Raw genomic sequence first — 17,423 nt, forward strand, 5'->3', positions numbered from 1 at the left:
GTTGGAGTAAAAACCCTACCTGCAATATCCAGGGCCTTGCCATCCAACACTCGTTGACAGGAAATCAAACAAAGTAGGGGAGTTAACTTTGCTAATAATTGTTTTCTGGAGAGATCCTCATTAGCTGGCCAGGCTTGCAAAAAATTTAATACCACATTAACATCCCAAAGAGAGGAATAGTTCAGAAGAGGTGACCGTGATGTATGCATGCCACGTAGGAGTTTACTTATCAAAGGGTGTTCACCCACGGGTTTGTCATTAACCTGGTGATGCTATGCCGAAATGGCAGAATGACAATGATTCACTGTTCTGTAGGCCATCCCCTGGGAGGCTAAATGGGACAGAAAATTGGCAACCATTTGCAATGAACACTGATGTTCCCAAGGGATCCACACCTCGTTGACTGTACCAAGCAATCCATTGCTTTCAAGCGGAAACATATCTCTTATGTGTACTAGGAACTAGGGACAGGGAGAGAGAAAGAATCTAGTGTAGCCAGAAACCTCTGAGATTTGTACGAGTCCCCCGATATCCTCCATGCCATAAAGGACAACTGCCCCTCCTAAATAAGAGTATGAGAATAACCCATTGTATCTAACAAAAGAACCCAAGATGACAGAATCCGAACTGGTGGAGCACAACACAGCTCCACCACTACAGGAAACCATGATTGTGCTCTCCAAAATGGGATTATTAGAATTAACTCCACCAACTGGTGACGCACTTGGGAGAGAACCCTGTGAATCATGGAGAGCGGAGGGAAGACATAATTCAGACCTCCTGTCCAAGATTGCAGGAAGGCATCTGAGCTTACAGCCAATGGACTCAGCTTCCACCTGTACAACATTGGAAGGTGAGTGTTCGGCCGAGATGCAAAAAGGTCCATCGAACACGGGCCCCAAAGATGATTCCGAAATTGGAACACACGTAGATGTAACACCAATCAGTGGAACTGAAGTTCTTCCGAAGACCACCGGCCCCACATCTCCAGTTGACCACTTCTGGGTCCCCAGCCCCACCTGCTGGCATCTGACTCTATGATCACCTCCAGAACTGAAGTGAAAATTGCTTTGACATTACATGCATCCATATGAGTCAGCCACCACTGGATCTCCACCCCGGCTCCTTGGAACAATGAAATCTGCTCTGACTAGGAAAGACCCCTGCGGAGATAAAGAATCTTCAACCGTTGAAGGCCCAATAATGTAAAGGACCCAGAAACATGGCTTGGATAGAAGGGGCCAGGGGGCCCACCAATCGGGCATGTACCCTCAATGAAGTTGACAATGCTTTCCTCAATTCTTTCCTGATGGCTGATCTCTTTGTCAAAAGACGTTTGAGTTGGGTTGAAACCGAATCGATCTGAAACCCCAGAAAGACCATACTCTTGGATGGAGTTAAATGTGACTTTTCCTTGTTTATGACAAAACCCAAGTTCTGAAGCAGCTGAACTGTCCAGGAAAGATGAAGAAGAACCAACCATTGCTCTTGCGCTATGATCAAGATGTTGTCTGGGTAAACTATCAGATAAATACCCTTCTCCCTTAGAAACACCAAGGGGCTGAGAAGAGGCCAAAAGGCAGGGCTGAGAATTCGTAGCACTTGTCGTGCCAAAAGAATTGAAGGAACCTGCGGTGAGGGGCAAAAATAGGAATGGTCAGATAGGTGTATTTGAGGTCAACACGCACCATTCAATCTCTTTCCTGTAATAGATATCGATGGAGGTGAATACCCTCCATCTTGAAATGTCAATAGACAATCCATGAGTTGAAGTGACGCAGATTGAGTACTAGTCGAGAACCCCCACCTTTTTTCTGAACCAGAAAGATCATACTGACAAACATTCTGGGATGAGGAGGAGAGTGAACTATTGCTCCTTTGTGAAGTAGAGATGTAATTTCTTGATCTATAAAAGTGTTCTCTTGATGGGAAAAAATGAGATGATTGGAAAGGAGTTTCAGATGATAGCCGGTTATCGCTTCCGGAACCTATGCATCCTGAGTAAATAGTTGCCAACTGTGTGCAAGCAAACTCACTCTGCCCCCAACACAACCTACCCGAAGGAATAATTGTTACCTGATTTGTAGGGCGTCTTGACTGTATTGCCCTCCTTTGGAATATCCTCTACAGGCGTGGCCTATACTTCCTTGGCCTCAGGAAGGGTAGAAGTTAGTTGTTCTGGAGTAATTAGGGTCACCTCTGCCCTTGTAATATGATCTAGAGGCCTGGGGGGCCGATGCTGGTCCTCTGTAGTGTCTGGCCACAATTAAAGACTTTTTTGATAGATGTCGGCGCTTTGTCTAGTGCTGACAAAATAGCTGCATACTTGGCTAGATCTTTAAAAGATATGTCTCTCAATAAAAGCCCGTTAGTGGATTGACTTGCATCGTAAGGCGCCAATTTTGCCAGATGCGAATCAGTAAAGATTTTCACTGGTCAGAAGAAATAGAGCAGTTGGTATTGCCCAACTGGCATATTGCCTGCTGAGCCCCCTCCAAAAGGACATCTGGGTCGATTGCTTCCTGGGATTCTTTCGCTTGGACTGCTAAGTCCAGCATTTTAGTGAGAGGGCCTGCTAAGTCTAGTAACTTGTCTGGCAACTGCACCAGGCCCTGTCTGTGGCCTTTTGGGGTCCCTCGCATACTTTTCACAGAAGGTAACTATATGTGGGTCCAATTCCGGGGTATCAACTACTCCTGGGTAAAGAATGGCGAGGGCATTTGGAACGGAAAACATTGAATACATCCTTCTCAAATCCATTACGGAATCGCGATTGGACATAACCCGCCACCTCTTGACAAGGGGTCCACTCTGTAGATCTAGGATGCAGAATATTGTCAGGATTGAAGAGCAAGTTCTTACTTACAGGTGGGGAGGAGGACTTCTCACTATGGCTCGATTTGTGCTTTCACTTGCCCGTTTGCTTGGACACATGTTTGTCGTTAGAAGAAGAGGAGGTAGAGTCATCTGTCATTTGCTGAGAGATCTGGTTAGATGAGGAGTTCTTTTGACTCTTTGAGGACCCACAGCCATGACCCCCAAGTACAGATCAATAGCCCGTTCTAATGGGTCTTTGCTAGACTGGCCAGGCTCTTTAATATTAACCTCTACGTGGGTGGGGGACCCCGAGCCTGAGCCAAATCTCCTTTAGTCGAAGTTAAAAATAGGTAGAGCAAAAGGACGCACAGCTTTTACCAGCACCTTATTAACAGAATCTGGTACAACAGCTGCAGGCAGAATAGTGCATAGCACTGCAAGTACCTGCAGAAGCATGAACTTAGGAAGAGAGAGGAGTAGTTCCTGTAAATGTTTGAAAGTACTTATTGAAGACACCCTCCACATTTAAAAAAAAATAATAATTATTGCAATTCCATAAGGAAATAATGATAAAAGTGACATTTAGACATATGCATGTAGGTAAGAGAATTGCATACAAGAAAAAAATAGATTCAATATTTTTTTTTTTCATTTTATGAAAAAGAAGAACAGAAAGAATGTAGGAAGAAGAAAGAATGGAAAGAGGAGTAAAGAAAAGAGAAGGTGAGAAGAGGAGAAGGGAGAAAATTAGTAAGAGGTAACCGATATAGATCAAATTTAATATTTTAATTTAAAGTTAAAGAAGAAACAGTAACCAAAGGATTTGACCCATTCTGTGTCTATGGGAAAAAGCTTTCGTACATCTGGCCCCAATTATCGTCGCAAAGCATTCCGGTCCATCCGACCCAGGCTCCCTCAAATGACATAAAGTATGGCCTGTTCGAATCCGCCTGGATGTGGATCACCAAGGACGGCAAGCCAAAAGATTTCTTTGATCCAGAAGACCTGAGTCTCTTCCTGGATGGTCTATCAGCCCAGATCATGGATATCACTCTCCTGGACTCAACCCCACTGCTGACTAGTACCCTCTGGGCAACCCTGCTTCACCCTGTCCCTTTGGATGGGCGATGGCACAACAAAGGCGGGACACACCGCAGAGATCCCGAGAGAGCGCCACGATCAGGTGCTACAGGCAGTGGTACACCTCACTTAGTCCCAAGACAGGGACAAGTCACAGTCCATTCTGAAGCCCACCTCCACTTCAAGCTGAGATTGCTGTGCACCAATGCATTCCGTCCACATCTGTGCCTTGGGGTGGAACTACGAGAACTGTACTCAACTCCCGCAGACTGCTGAGTACCCAGCTGCATGCTTATACATGATACACCTCTACTCGCCTTGGCCCTCCTACCACCGGAGGGCCCCCCTGCAATCTGTGTTGGCCCTTCAGTGAGGTCTGACTCAACCCAGTCCACCCGGAGGTTAAGCTGAGTTGCCCTGTCTCCATCTCCTTTTCTTCTTCCTCTTTTCCTATGCTCCCCCCTACCACCCTCTAAAATGTGACACAAGTGCCTTTTTGTTTTGTCGAGGGCTATGAGTAGTGCCTAATTCTCCCAGACTTGCGTGATCCTCAGGGACCCTCAAGGGCTTCTACGACTGGCTCCTTGTCCCCACCGGGCCCTCTGCTCCCCTCCTCCCTTCTCCTACTGCACCACTGACCCCTACCTCATCCTCTTTGCATGCCCTACCTCCTGAGGGGGCCTTCCCCAGTGCACTAGCTCCATAAGTTTGGACCCGCAGTCTACAGACCTAAGCCTTGGGGCTTTGTTCTGGCTTAATGCCAAGCTCTCCTTCACCCTTATTGGCTTCCTGTTTCTTTTCCTTGTCCTCCCTTCTTTCCTGCATCTTTCTCTCATTCCTTCCCCTCTATTTTATTTTATTCCTGCTTTGCTCTGTGCTGCCACTCCCCCACACCCCCAGATTAGGTCCGAAGGATTCCCCCCCGGCACCTGGCCTACCCCTCCATTTTACATTCCTCTCCCAACCTCTCAGCATGGTGCTTTCCCTTCCTTCCCTTACCACCCTCTCTTCTTTCTGACATACTTCCTCGCCACAGCAATGACTCACCCCGGCTCTCATGCCCTTCCAACCCGCTCCACGTTCTCTTATGGTTGTCAAGGGACTGACACATTATGTGAAATGCTAAAATATGTTCTCCTACCTCCAACTGAAAAGAGCAGATGTGACACTATTGCAGGAGACCCATCTTGACGACCTTGATTCCAGTAAACTGCACCAGGACAGTGTGGGGAGCGTTAGCCACAGCAGCTTTCAGGTACCGTCAACGGGGGATGGTGGGACAATCAGGAAGTGTGGTGTGGCGATCCTGCTCTGTAAGATGCTGCCCGTCATGTTACCAAAATGTGGTCTGACCTCAACAGCAGCTTTGGTTTCACGAAACTGAAGGTTGGAGATGGCTTGCTCTGTGCAGGATTTGTCTATGCCCCCAAGGGCTCTAAACGCTCGTTCCTGTGCCAACTCAGCTGCCTTCTCACTGAGATTGGGGCCTCCCAATACCTGATCAGGGGCAACTGGAATCTTGCCCCGAGCCTTACTGAGGGACTTGATCCCAGATAATGGACTGGTGGATCACTGGAGTCTCGCCCACCTGGCAGACAGAGAATATACTTTCCTCTTGTCGGTACATGGCACCTCGATTATTTTCTTGTCTCTCAGAGAGTGGTGGCCCATGCTCGGGACTTTCAGATCCTGGAAACTGTGCTCTTTGACCATGCTTTGATCCTGATGTCCCTAGACCTGGGTCTTACCACTCTGGGCATCAAACCCTGGCGCCCAGGTAAATCCAAATTTCGGGTGCACGCATCCACCTGTTCTAAAGGACAACAAAGGCTCAGTTACACCTGAGAGGGTACTATGGGCGGCTGTGAAAGCAACAATCCGGGGGCAAATGATGTGGGACAAGGCGCCGGCTAATAAACAGAAGATAGCTTGCCAGAGTGAACTGGGGGGTGACACTGCATCCCTCACCTGCTTATACACAGCCCATCCCTCACTGCCCGCGCGCAGCCATTGGAACAAACCTGTGTTGCTCTCAATGAGCTGTAAATGGCCAAGGCAGAACATGCGCTGCAGGCTCAAGGGCCACTATTATGTGCAGGCCAATAAGGCCAGATGGCTCCTAGCAGATCAACTGCGCCAGCTGGAGGCAGCACAGGCCATCCCTGACATTCACTGTTCGAGTGGTGAGGTCCTCACCCACCAACAGGACATTGTTAATGAGTTTGCTGCATTTTACCAAAAGCTCTACACCCCAGAGATGGTGGCCAGTGCCGACCAGGTGGAGGCCTTCCTGGAGGGTGTTCGAATACCCTATTTGTCAAGCAATTTGTCAAGCAAGGGTCAGGCTCTATTAGAGGGGGACATCAGTAAGGCCAAGATAGCGCAGGCCATTCCTTACAATAAGGCCTCCGGAAAAGAAGGTTTCTCTGTGGAATTTTATAAATGTACTTGAGAGGAGGTTCCTGACTCCCTATATGAGACCTTCCAGGAGGTTCGTTATGCTGGCTCCCTGGGCTCTAACACAGTAATGATAGCGGTCATCCATAAAACAGGGAGGGACCCCCTCTTATGTGGCAGCTACCAACCCATATCCCTTTTAAATAGGGATGTAAAAATCCTCACCAGTATCTTAGCAGCCTGTCTCTGTAAAGTCATCCTGTCTCTGATACATCACGGCAAGTGGTTTTGGACCAGGACGCAACTCCAGAAACCATCTCTGGACTCAGTCTCACGACCTCTGTGGAGCCAGAGATCTGCCAGCCGAGGCTTTGGCACCATGCCTCGATGCTGAAAAGGCATTTGATCGCATAGGTTGGGGGTACCTGTTTTCAACCCTACCGAACTTTGGATTGGGAGACCAAATTATCATCAAGGTCCACTTGCTATATGATTGCCCCGCAGCCCAGATTAACTGTGGTAGCTTCTTGTCTGACCCTTGACTCATACAGAGAGGAACACAGCAAGGCTGTCCACCCTTACCACTTTTGTTTCTTTTGGCAATGGTGCCCCTAGCAGCCACCATCCACCAATCGCCTCTTCTCAGTGGGATACCCTTCCGGGGGCGGGGTGTCCAAACTCTACTAGTATGTGGATGACAAGCTGCTCACCTTGGCGGACCTTAACTGCTCCCTTGCAGCCTTAATGGAGGTCATCGAGAGCTTTGTGACCCTTTCAACCAAGTGAATTGGGATAAGCTTGAGGCCTTGCTCCTACCAACCATCACTACCAGATCGGCAATCCATGGCTACCCCTTTTGATGGGCACCATCCCGCCTTAAATATTTGGGAATCCTCGTCAACAGAGGATTACACCGAATGGTGGTGGACAACTTGGACCCCACTTATTGCTCACATCAAACTGAACTTTGAGAAGTGGCTGCACCTCAGGCTCTCCACGGGTACAAGCAATTCAGATAGTGATGCTACCGCGATGCACATATGTGCTGGCATGCTCTCCCTTCTGCTGCCCCTAAAACCCTCTGACTTATAGATGCAGAAATCCGAGCCTTTGTGTGGGGCTCCTCCCGCCCCGTCTGACATCTGCTAAGCTTATGGCGTGCTGTTAATGTGGGGTCCTGGGGCTCCTATCGGTAGAGCATTATGCCTTGGCCCTCCACCTCTCCCAACTAGCATACATACTCCCTTAGACACCAGATCCGCCACTATGGGTCACCACTGAATGACTGTTACTCACCAGCCAGAGTGTCCGCGACCCTTTGTACAAGGATAACCCCACCCCAGCCTCTCTCTGCCAACCAATGCTTCAGGCAATGCACAAAGCCTGGCACAGGGGACATATCCATCTCGGTGTACATCCCTGCCTTCATCTGCGGGCCCCCCTATGGCACAACGAATGCCAGCGCATTGGCAGGAAGACCCTCATCTTGGCACAATGGCATGCAGCAGGTATCCACAGCCTAGATCAGGTCTGGACTGATGGTGACTTTAAGGAATTTGGGTGCCTGCAAGAGGAATTTGGCCTCCGCCCCCAACAGAAGTGGCAGCACCTGCAGCTGAAGCACTGCCTACGGCGCTGTATGGGAGCTCGCCCCTGGAACCTCCAGTCCTCACCCGTGGTGTCCTATATTAGAACCTGGGGCCACTATAAGGGCGTGATGTTGGGCCGTCTCCTTCCTTTCTTTTTCTACCCCTCCCACCCTTTTTTTCCATTCCCCTTTCTTCCTCTACATGCCCCTACCCACCTCTCATCCCCTTCGGACCCACCCTAGTGCCCTGTCTTTATCTGGGCCCATCACAGTTCCATTTCCACCCGTCTTTATCCCCGGCCCGCACGCCCCCATGCGCTCTTTGCCACCACAACTCTGTACACCCCTAACTACTGCCCCAAGATATTTTCCGTCTTTTTGTTCTTCCCCTCTCACTCCCCTCTCCTCATTCCCCGATGTCAGGGCTTTTCATATTTTCATATTCTCATATTTGAGGTATTCTTCAGTACCATATACATTGTATTCTCCTTTCTTTTCTCCTCCCTCCTCATCCCTGTCACCTTCCCCCCTCCCCTCCAATGTTTCTTTTCTTATATGCTGCTAGCCTGTCATGTGTTCAAGGTTCATAGTTATATTCCTTCAATAAAAAATGACAACACAAAAAAAAGAATGGCTCTAGGGAAGTCAAAGGATTAAACATATAAATTAAAATGTCATTAATATAAGCAGATAGTTTGACCTCAAGAATACCCTGCTTAAAGCCAGATATAAGCGTATTGCAAGAAAAGCATTCCTGGAATGGCTCCTAGTGTAAGACTAATAACTAAGGGGAGAGAGGGTAACCCTGTCTGGTACCTCTATCTAAGTCCCACTAAGAAGAAAAACATCCATTAACAAAAACGCTAGCTTGAGGGTTGGAATACAATAATTTTATAACAGAAATAAATCTTGAGCCAAAACCACCCAGTGAAAATGCAGAGAGAGGGTCGCAAGAGGAGAGTTCACCATTTCAGTCTAAGGTAATAATATTAAAGAACATTCTAGTATTATCCACAGCAATTCTTCTATTAATACAACTGGATTGGCTGGGCTTAACAAAAATCTTAGCAAAAATCTTAAAGTCACAATTGATAAGCGAAATGGACTTATCATTTTTATAGAATTTTGGGTGCTTGTCTTATTGGGGAAGTATGATTATCAGGGCTTCTAAAAAGGAGCCACTAGCCTTGGAAATCTGAGAGAAAAAAGTTAAAACATTCAAATAATTTGGGAGCAAAGAATGAAGATAAGGATTAAATAAGTTCAATTAAGAACCTATATGGACCAGGTGTCTTTGCTTTCTTTAAATAATTAATTGCTTCCAAACTCTCTTGAGATGTAATGTCATTTTCTAACTCAGCAAATGTATGCAGAAGGGATGGCGGACTGGGAAGGCCATTAAAACAAATGCTGAATGTTAGAAGCAGAAGGGATGGTATTCTCAGTATATAGTGTCTTATAAAAGGACTGAGAGAAAGAGAATATATCAGCATTTGAGACTGAAGTGGAATTATAAGGTTTGTTAATGCTAGGACTGATATTTTTATGTTACGTTTTAATTTTTAAATAGTTAGTAAGCATTTTGCCCGCCTTATTCTGGCCCCCATGAAACTTAGATTTGAGCTTAAGTAAAATATTGCATGCATCACTAGCAGTAGGTTTGTTAAGATCAGATTTAGCTTTACTCAAACCCTGTAACATAGCAGAAGATGTAGAGGAAAAGTAGGCATGTTCAAGGGTCTTAATATGTGTAAGTAGGAGGGTGAATTGAGCATTTAAACTTTTCACCCTAGAATAAGCTATGGTAAATGTTTGGAAAAAAAGGCTATAAATGCATCCTAATTAATGGCAAAATATGCACTATTAGAATTATTAAAAAGGAGAAATTATTGTATAAATGCAATAGCTTCAGTGACACATTGATTTTCAGATAATAAAGAATTATTAAATCTCCATAAGCCTGTTTTAGAATCAATATTAGAAAAATCAAAAGAGGACAGAACCAAGGCATGATCAGATATAACAATTGAATCTGTTTTAGAATACTGTAGAGTTGGGAGCAATGACTTAGCCCCTCATTACGAGTCTGGCGGTCATGGGACTGCCAGACTTGCGGTGGAGGTTGGACCGCTGCCAAAGCAGCGGTCCGGCCTCTGCATTACAGGCAGCTCTCAGTCCGGCCTCCGAATTACAACCATGGCAGAGCTGCCACGGTCCGACCGCTGGCACCGCCAGGTTACCGTCAGTCGACAGCCTGGCAGCCAGCGGTCTTAATCCACCAGGGCAGCACTGCAAGCAGCGCTGCCCTGGGTATCACGAGTACCCCACTCCGCCAGCTTTTGCATGGCAGTCCGACTGCTATGCAAAGGCTGGGGAAGACGCGGTGCCGGGGGCCCCTGCACTGCCCATGCACTTGCCCATGCACTTGGCATGACATAACAGTGAAGAGGTCCCAATGGACAGCCCCATCGTGCTTTTCACTGCCCAAATTCCGGGCAGTGAAAAGCGAGACGGGTGCTGTCGCACTTGACACACCGCAACATTGCTGCCTGCTCGATTATGAGCCGCCGTCAATGTTGTGGCGAGTATTCCACTGGGCCAGCGGGCGGAACCAGCGTTTCCGCCTACTGGTCCAGTGGAACCTTAAAATAAGGACCTTAGTGACTAAAACAAAATCCCTTCTGGACAGTGTATGAGGAACATAGAAGAAAATGAAAAATCACATTTATAAAGAATAGTGGTTGAGACGCAATGGCTGATTGGAATGCTTTATGTGAGTTGTCAGATTTAAATTTATATTAGAACATTGGAATGTTCGGATCTCCATTGCAGACAATGGAGTGCTCCGGGCTTTTACTGGCCGGTAAAAGCCCGGAGCCAACATTCCAATGTTCTCTTTGTTCACAGCAAAAGCTGCGAACAAAGCCTCACGGAGGCCATCGGGCTTCCTGAGGAATTTGTTTTATATAATATAACATTCTGCCCCCTAGTGGCAGAATGTTCTAATAGCCTTAGAACCCGACATAATGGGCTGTACCGGCCATTAAAGGCCCTCTCCCTTGTTAAAGGCCCTCCAAACGCAGGAGCGGGCCTTTAATGGCCGGTAGAGCCCGCTAAGGCGGGTTCTAAGGCTATATTAGACTTTCTGTAAAACGGTCCAACAATTGACTGAAGTCACCTACCATGATGATTTTAGAATTGGAAATATTGGCACGTTTTTCCTTAACAGAATGGCAGAAATCAGGGTCCAGTTTAACTGGGCCATAAACATTAAACAGGGTTACACGCCTAATATGAATAATAGCACTAACCAACACCCAACATCCCTCAGTTCCTATTGAGTAGAGATAACCTGTAGTGTTAGCGCTTCAGGACAAAGATTAGCGACACTGCAGAAGTGAAAGAAAATGTGTCCAAACAATTATCTTTTCAGTTTAACAGATTCAACAGTATTACAATGAGCTTCTTCTATCAATGCAACTTGAGAATCAAACTTAGAAAATGTGAAAGTACCTTTTGTTGTTTGACCACGTTCAACATATTGGATACATGAGGGTAAGAGTACAGGAGTATGGGTGACAAGCTATAAAAAAGGGAAAGGAGACAAAATGACAACATTTATTAAATACAACATGTTTCAGTGGCGGGTCTAAGATGGCAGGAGTCCGTCGTGGGACCCTTGTTGTGGCCATTGGTTGGATGCAGGCTGCACACACCTGTTGTATATTGGTCAACTGTGAACACCTGCAAAGCACACTGTAAAAAACACTCCATTCCAGACTATGAACCTTTGCCATTCCACTGCAGCAGACCATTCAGGCACCAGAAATTTCAAGGCAGGAGACAGGTTTTTTCTTTGTTTTGTATTCCTCTCCCTTTGAGTTATTATTTGTTCAATTTGACTTAATTTCATCACTCTTATTTTTTGGTGCAATACAAATTTTGCTTTGTAAAAAAATCACAATGGCAAGGAGGAGAAATCCCCATTTTACATAAGTTTTACAGTGCTGTGTAATGTTGTTCTACCAACCTTTACTTCCACATGTGCACACATTTCAGCAAATTGTGCATTAGAGTCACCACATCAAGCTCAGTTGTTGTGTATCTCAAACACATTGACACCTTCTTATAACTACATTGAAGTGATAGAAATGTTCACATATTTCATAGTCCTCTGCATCCAATATTTCCTACGTTGTGATGTGGCATGCTGAAAAAAAAGTATTATTCTCACACAACTTATATTGCATTTTCAATATGATGACCAATAATAGTTACACTTTTAAGCTGCCCCACATTGCTTCTAATGTCTTTTAGCCTGCTAGGCCTTGGAATGGTCCAGTACTCTAATCCACCCAACACTGTGTTGGGTTGAAGGTCTACTCTCAATGCTGGAATAACACTTTTGCATTTCAGGACATCTCTACAATGTCATCACTGTAGATGGTATCTGTGTAAATGAGACTGCATTTGTAAAACAATGAAATTCACAGAAAGTCCTAATCATTCTATCAGTCTGATTTTAATTGTTTTAGGTTGCCCCATTTGTAGCTAAAGACACATAAAATACACAAACTAGATATAAATTACATATTCTCTGCATCCTTCTCAGGTCCAACACGTGGATCAGTGGAACATCGACTGCCACCCAAGACATCTCGGGTATAGTTAAGAAGATTTTACACTGTGTTTGTGTCATAGAAAAGATGCAAAATCGTTTTTTTTACCTATTTACTTTCCAGGGCAAAACTTGTTTTGTGCTGCAAAGTACCCTAGTAGTAACACATAGCAACGGGAAGCACTGCTTTGCATTGCTTAGCGCCAAGGGGGCGTTATATGGGTGTTACATGGGTGCTCCCATGCAACCACCCATGCTTTTTGACACTAAACCTTATCTACTAACATTAGTAGAGAGGGTTTAGAGGCAAAAAGTTAACCCCACTGAAAAAGAGGTGTTGAAAGGAGAAATGTTTTAATTTCTCCTGTTTTTCTGACTTTGCATGTGTGCTGCACTGGCAGAATACATACAACACAGTGAAGCACACATGCAACATAGGAGAAGATTTAAAGTGTGTCGACGGACAGTATTTTGTACTGGAAGGGTAACCTTCCAGTACAAAACCTATGCCAGACTCAAGCACAAACCTTTGCACTATGGTGCTAAGGTGTGTGCATGGCAGTCAGTAGCTAAAATCAGTGCTGGCGCTAGGGAGGGGGGAGGAGAGAGACATATTTCTGTAAATATGGCGCTCTCCTGCACCCTCCTTCTCACGTAGAACAGTCCTGATTTTTTGGCTGCTGAACTGTGCTGCGTGGGATACAGGTACATCTGGGCCCTCCACTCCAGACCAGAAGCAACCCTTCAGTGAGGACACCAGTCCTGCAAGTCCGGATGATCAGGAGCAACATGGTACATCTGGTCAGTCTGGTCATACAGCTCCACTGAATCGCACTTGGCCCACACCTGCATCTCTCATCCCAGCTGTAACAACACCTCAACTAATGGATACGCCTACTTCCTGTATCCAAAGGAACATCACACCAATGTTTTGCCCTCCAGACCTGGCTGCTGTTGAGAACACACCAACACCACCTCCAGTTCTGCCAGTAACCAGTGGGATGGGACACACCTCTTCAAGGGCACAGGGTAGTGGGGGTAGGGGTCGTGGGAGAGAATCTGTGGGTCAGCCATGGTAGGCTACTGGTGTCTTTGTCAGCCACACCACCATTGACCAAATCTTTGGAGCAGTACAACAGTCCCAGGTTGTGATGGACCAGGTAGTAACTGAGTTCAGGGAAATCAATGAGGTGCAGAGGTAGCTCACTTGGAAATATGTAATGACAATGAAAATATGCGCTCCCTGACTGGGGTGCTTTATGATCTATACTACCATGTGAGCAGAGATTTTCCTTTTCCATCTCCCTCTGTCTGTGTTCCCTCTATATCTGGCCCTGTTACACCACTGACAGTCACAGAAAGGGAGGTCCTGCCACATGATGAGCATACTCCTCCCACCACAGTCCATGCACCTGCCCCCCTACTCCTCCCTGGAGGGGACTGTCATCCGGAACACCAGGAGAGGATGGTAAAATCGCCACTACCACCTCCAAGAGATGCAAATCATAATTTCCTCCAGTGTGCGTCTAGCATTCACTCTGTGGACTATTTCAGAGACATATTTACCTTTCTGAGGACCGTTGTATTTTGTACATTGTACTCCAAACTGTTTTTGGCTCTACTGCCATACTTTCAGCCACCAGAATAGACTTATTTGTTTCATTTACACATTTTCTTATTGACATTTCTTTTCTTTTGTGTCATGCTAATAAATGGTATGGACACAGACTATAATATCATTGTTGTATTTTTTGTGGCCTTTCATTTGTCATGTCTGTCTTCCACCATCTTGTAGTCATTTCATCTGAACGTTTATTTGCTAAAGAAAATGTGTTATTCAAAGAAAACAAACACAAATCATTATGTATTTAGAACCTACATATGTTGGCAATAAGTCCTTGAAGAAATGAAATACGGGTTTCAATAACCAGGCCTAACCCCAATAGCCTGTGCCATTCAGGGCTATACGCTCCACAACCTTGACATCATGGAGGAAAGGGAATGTTTGATGGGATCGAAATATATAGGCAAACTATCAATGATGCATGACCTCAGTTGGAGCCATATATCCTGCCCTCACAAAAGGAATTTTAGATCAATAGCATCAATAGTCCACATCATAGCAGTAACAACACTCGAGGCCACATGACCAGTAAAGGAGGCTCAGCCCCTCGCACTTCACAGTTGTGGCAGTTGTCAGGAGGACCTGGTAAGGCCCCTTCCCCCATGGTTTGAGGCAGTGTCTTGGGTCTTTACCCAGACCCAGTCACTGGGATGAGGTTGGTGTTCTGATGGTGTCTTTGCTTCCGGTAGGGCCTGCAGGACCTGGCGATGAAGACAGCGCAATGTCTCTGTTAGTTTCCTGCAATACTGTAACAACAAATCATCTGATACTGCTAATGGTGCAATGGACATGGGCCCAGGGCTGTTCATGGGGTGGCCGAACAAGATCTCCTGGGGACTCGGCTTCGTCACCCTATCAGGGGTGCTTCTCATGGCTAATAAAGCTAGTGACAATGCATCAATCCAGAAGAGTTCAGTGGATGCACACATCTTCCCTATCTTATTTTTCAACACCCTATTTACCCCTCAACTGCTCCTGCCACTGGTAGGTGATAGGCACAATGTAATTTCTGTGATATTCCTAGTCCCTAGCACAATCCCTGAATAATTTGGGAGATGAATCCTGGTCCATTGTCGGAGCTCAAAAGGGCCGGTATCCCAAAGCAAGTAACCGGTCCTTTCAACACGCATATAGCAACAGTTTGTGCATCACAGTTCTTTTTAGGGTATGCCTCAGTCCATTTGCTGAACATGCACACAATGACCAGGGCATATCTGTATTTATGTGTAGGAGGCATTCTAATGAAATCGATCTGCAAACTTACAAAAGGTCTATGGGAAGTGCCCTGCTGCTGTTGGTGTCCCCTTTCCCATGTTATACTGGGTGCACACAGTGCATTGTTTGCATAAGTGTTCTGCATAGTGTTGAAACTACGTATTGTACCAACATTGGGAAAACAAACAGATCATCCCAACCCTCCCCATGAAAACACGGAAAAATACGGGCCATAGAATGCAGCGATGTTGATGGCAAACATATCTTACCATTTGGAGCTATCCAAATCCATTCCTTATTTTGCAAACAGCCTCCCCTCTTCCATTCCTCCTCCTGTTCCCAGTCCTGTTGCGAATACGGCCCGGCCTGCTGTTTGAATACATTTAGCATCAAAATATGTACATTCAGGGGCAGATTTATACTTTTTGCCGCAAACCTGCTAACGCAGGTTTGCAGCAAAAAGTATAGTGCCGGCTAGCCCCATTGCTAGATGCCGGCCGGGCGCCAAATCTATGGAATGACGCTAGCCGGCGCTAAGGCCCTGTTAGTGTCCTTGGAAAGGATGCTAACAGGGCCTGGGAGGCGTAGGTGGAACGGGGCTTCTGCCCCAAATTAAGGTACTACACTGTTTAGAGGCAAAAAAATTGCCTCTAAGCAGTGTAGCGCCATTTTCTGGCATTCAAGCCCCATGGACTTATCTCCTGTCTTGGTAAAGACAGGAGCCATGCCCACCACCCCATTGGCCATGCCCTGGGGACAAATGTCCCCAGGGCATGGCCATTGGGGCCAGTGCCGTGCAGGGCGCCCCAAGTCAGGGCCCTGAGCGGCGTTGGACAGAAAAAAAAATACCTACCCGGACTTACCTTCGGATGGGGCCCCTATCCATGGGTGACCTCCTGGTGTGGGTAGGGGTGAGTGTTGTGTCCGACCATGGAAATCTGCCTATAGGTCCATACCCAGGCGTTAAATAATGGCACTAAGCAGGTTTAGTGCCATTATTTAAAGCCCTCCTCCTCCTGTGCGTGATTTTTGCACGGGAGGATAAATAAGGCGCTAGGGCCTTTGAGGCATTTTTTGCCCGGGAACACCTACCTTGCATCAATGAGAAGCTAACTCCAATATTTTGGCGCTAGACATGCCTAGCGCCAAAATATAAATATGGAGTTAAGTTTGCGCCGGATTTGCATAAAAAAAGTGATGCAAATCCGGCGCAAACAGAGTGCAAATATGGGCCTCTGGGGCAGATGTCATCTGTACCATTGCGTATTCACGCCCTGTATCGCTATTCTTCTGGCTTCCCCATCAATTAACGCATTTCCTGTAGAAACATAGGCCCACATTTTAGGTGGCCTAGCTACTCCTTGCACCATATCAGCGGCATTTTTTATGATGCTAATGTGGCTCAACAAAGCCAAATTTGCTGCACCATATTTACAAAGTGGTACAATGCATGCATTGTGTCACTTCGTAACCTCTTGCACCACATTATGGGGGTCATTCTGACCCCGCGGGCGGCGGTCGCCGCCCGCCTGGAGGGAGCCGCCATATGGCCGCTCCGCGGTCGAAAGACCGCGGAGGCCATTCTGGCTTTCCCGCTGGGCTGGCGGGCGACCGCCAGAAGGCCGCCCGCCAGCCCAGCGGGAAACCCCTCCCCACGAGGAAGCCGGCTCCGAATGGAGCCGGCGGAGTGGGTATGTGCGACGGGTGCAGTGGCACCCGTCGCGTTTTTCAGTGTCTGCAAAGCAGACACTGAAATACAAAGTGGGGCCCTCTTACGGGGGCCCCTGCAGTGCCCATGCCATTGGCATGGGCACTGCAGGGGCCCCCAGGGGCCCCACAACACCCCATACCGCCATCCTGTTCAACAGGATGGCGGTATGGGGTGTCAGAATCCCCATGGCGGCGCAGCAAGCTGCGCCGCCATGGAGGATTCTGCAGGACAGCGGAAAACCGGCGGGAGACCGCCAGTTTTCCTGTTCTGACCGCGGCTGAACCGCCGCGGTCAGAATGTCCTGAGGAGCACCGCCAGCCTGTTGCCGGTGCTCCCGCATGCCCGGCCCTGGCGGTCCTTGACCGCCGGGGTC

Source organism: Pleurodeles waltl, chromosome 10 (genome assembly GCF_031143425.1).
Source record: "Pleurodeles waltl isolate 20211129_DDA chromosome 10, aPleWal1.hap1.20221129, whole genome shotgun sequence".
NCBI lineage: Eukaryota > Metazoa > Chordata > Amphibia > Caudata > Salamandridae > Pleurodeles > Pleurodeles waltl.